Here is a 3,705-nt window from a genome sequence, read left to right on the forward strand (position 1 = left end):
TAGCAGTGCAAACGTTATTTATAAACTACAAAATAACATTTTCACCATTTTACAGCATCATTATTTTGTTACAGAAAATGCTGACACCGAAGGACGACTGCAGCGACGGTCCGGTAAGTCCATTGTAACTTGAATACCTGTACTTGCACATTATTCCATTTATGTTTGTTTCTAATATTATAGAAAAGACATCGGCTACTAGAAACACTGTTGGCGCTTCTCGAGTCCTCGGGCTTCATCGAGATCGATCGGCCATCATCGGCTCCGCGCGAGGCGCCGGCACACTCCGTACGTGCCCGACGCCCACTCAGCCTCACGACCGTCACCGGTGTCAGACGCGGCCCTCCCACGTAGGCGCGAACTAGCGATATATTTATAATCATTACACCTATGAAATACAGTCCGCCTTTAATTTATATCTAACGTCTAGTAAGACCCTAACAAACACTACATAGCATTGGAGACGCTTTTGTCTAGTTTTTAAATTAAAAAGCTATTTAAAGACTAGATTTGTGTGCAGGTATGAACACATAAAATCATCAGTGCTGCTGTTTAAATAAACAAAATGTGTTTTTCAGAGATCGTAAATTTTCTGTGAAAAATAAAATGTTGTAAGAAATATTTTTTCTGAGTAGGTAAATATCTCTTGGTGATGACTATGATGAATAAATAGTTAAAGACCCATAATAATATGAATTAAACATATTAATAGAAATATAATATGAAGAGGCCACATACGGCGAAATTGACTGGCCACTAATAACTTTTTATTCTTTTTTGGTGTGCATTTTCGATTCACAATTGTTTTTTTTTATCACAAATTTTGGGTTAGTTGCAAGTTTTTGAAACCATTTTGGAACAAAATTATGCGCACTTAATAATACGTCGCAACGTTCGTATACCTACATCAGTCAAATTGCATAGAAAGGACGTATAGCCATAGAAAAATCTCCCTAATCCACCTCCCATAGGGCGCATTTCAGTTAATTTTTCACACCATAACAAGCAAAAACAAGCACTTTGTGTAAACCTTAAAAGAATTTAACAATCTCGCCGTGATGTTGTACAGAACTGGACATTAGCGCTGACGGTTTATTCGCACCATAACAGTAAACAGGCCCGCTGTATAATGGGGGCTTAAAAACTTAACGGCATCTGCTTCTTAATGGGCTAAGTGGCTGTATTTTTATATTTTGAGAAGTTAATGTTAGGTGTATTTTGATTACAAGCTGCCCTTGTTGCACTGTCAGATTTTTTGAATTAACTCTGTTTACAGAATTTTATTTCTCTGAATTTACTTCGTTAAAGTCAATCACAGTTAAGTGTAACTATTTTTTAAAACTAGTATGGCTTCTAGAATAAAATAAGTGGCTAGGAAAGTCTATCTATTATACAACACTACCATAATGTTGCTATCAAAGACGTCGACGATATAATGGGAAATATATTTCTGATAGCAAAATAAAAAAGAATCAGTGCCTCTACCATGAGTTTACCTACCGAGCATCTCGCTATCGAGGGCGTAAAAAAATGTATGGCAAATTGTACAGCGCCTCTAGCGGTTAGTAGCTGAACCACAGCAAAACTAAAAACACTACCATGAGTTCATCTCAAATCGTTAGGTAAAAAACCTATCTAAATGAATACGATAGCGACTAAAGTTTTTATTAAGTTTCATACAAATAACTTACCATGAGTTGCAATTTTCAAAGATGTCATCGAAAAATACCTTAGCTGTCACAGTAACGTAACTCACTGGCTTATTGACGTGTGAAAAGCAAAATAAAATTGTGGTTTTAGGTCATTTAAGGTGTTTTCTTTATTAAATTATGTCGGAAAGAAGTTTATTACGATGGAACATGTTATCAGCATGTGGGCAGACCTCCCACTAGGTGGACCGACGATCTGGTGAAGGTCGCGGGAAGAACCTGGATGCGGGCACATTGTGGAGATCCTTGGGGGAGGGAGAGGATGCTGCGTTTCCCAGAGATATGCGAGGGAATTGTGTCGTGCGAAGATGTCTAGCTGTGCTGTGAAAATGTGTGCGGGTTTCCACCAAAGCTGTGCGAGGAAAATGTATCGTACGAGGATGTGTAGCAGAGATTTGAAAATGCTCATTAGTGTTGTACAGCCTGAGCCTTTTCTACCAGAGATGTGCTGACCGAGGCGAGGTAAATGAAGCGATTCTATTGGTTCTTTACAAACACATCCTTCGCTACGCATCCTCGCACATCTCTGGTGGAAACGCAGCCTTACGAGATCATGATAGAAAGCTAATCCGACAATGAATATGTATTTTCATAGGTTGAAATTTACTTTTGTTTTTAATCAGTCTGTGTATTATGTACCTATTAGGTTTTGTGAAATAAATAGTCAATAAAAATAAATCATTTTATTTTCAACTAGCTTTTGCCCGCGGCTTCGTCCGCGTGAAATTTAGTTGTCACAGATCGTCATAATTATAGCCTATATGTTAATCTGGGTTATAAACAATAATACTGTAAAGTTTCATCAAAATCCGTTCAGTAGTTTTTGCGTGAAAGAGTAACAAACATCCAGACATCCAAACTTTCGCATTTTTAATATTAAGTAGGATATTAGTAGGATATGTATTTACTTAATTATTATTACTGACGAGATTGCTACCATGTATGTTTAGTGACCATGAAAGATTAAAACAATATAATGTATTTAATTAATTATAATATCTTAAGTTTTACAATAATAAGGTAGGTATATCCATCCAGTTACCCTAGGTCTTTATTATGGATTTAATTTACAAGTAGTTATTTACAAGCACTCTGCTCTAAATCCTTTGACTTCAGGGAAGAACCTGGACCGCCACCAGTCCAGTGTTCCCTTGGCAGCTCTGTGTATGCGAGTTGCCTTCTTCTTGATGTTTAAAGTCACTCCACACCTTAAAAAATAAACATTACAAATAATAATGACGAAATAAGATAAAAGCAATCAAAATGAATAAAGTAGTAGGTATTTATACACACTTTTCTCAATTTCTCAGTAGTTTTCGTGTCGCCGGTGGCATCAGCATTTCACGTTCGCGTGTCCTTTAGTTCCACCCACCGTTGACTATTGTTGGCTCTTTCTTGGGGCCCTTCAGTGGGCTTACTCAGATCGCCATATCTATAGAAAAACAACTTTATTGTATCTAGAAAATATAAATCTAGCACTCATATTACTGAATTTTAGCTAGGCACGTGGAAGTTATGCTGGAAAGGTTGTAGGTATTTCTCCAAAAAAACCAGCTCAAAATTATTCGTTTAATTTCGAAATTCCTCCACTACATAGTATGTTTATTTTTACTTAACTTACCTTTCCATAAATTCTACAATCGGTTTAAACGGATAGGCGCAGGTTCTCATTTTCCTATCGTGGTTAAAATCCAATTTTTTGTGGAAAATTATTCATCAATAATCCTTCAACAAAACATGTTTTGTTATCTGTTGACATGACAACAGCTGCGTCAAAGTCGCAATGACAAGAAATAAACAATACAAATTTAAAATCATTATGTTAATTCAGCTTTAAGCACTGTTTTAGGACACTTAAATTTTGCAGTGTTATTTTTGACATTTTTGTTATTTCCTACTCTATCTTTTCTATATAGTTAGAAAGGAGCGGCATTCGTTCTTTCATTCATCCATTCATAGAGTGTGAAGTTGGATACGTTAACATGTTCACCAACAT

General features: G+C 36.4%; 1 long non-coding RNA gene across 1 annotated transcript; it reads right to left on the reverse strand.

The window, feature by feature from the left end:
- Window positions 1–2,686: 2,686 nt before the first annotated feature.
- On the reverse strand, window positions 2,687–3,483 carry LOC135081321 (uncharacterized). The gene is made up of 3 exons (XR_010259186.1): window positions 3,331–3,483; window positions 3,003–3,141; window positions 2,687–2,917 (listed from the first exon to the last, which is right to left on the reverse strand). It is a non-coding gene; the product is annotated as an uncharacterized LOC135081321 (long non-coding RNA).
- Window positions 3,484–3,705: the final 222 nt, after the last annotated feature.

Source organism: Ostrinia nubilalis, chromosome 19 (genome assembly GCF_963855985.1).
Source record: "Ostrinia nubilalis chromosome 19, ilOstNubi1.1, whole genome shotgun sequence".
Classification (NCBI taxonomy): domain Eukaryota; kingdom Metazoa; phylum Arthropoda; class Insecta; order Lepidoptera; family Crambidae; genus Ostrinia; species Ostrinia nubilalis.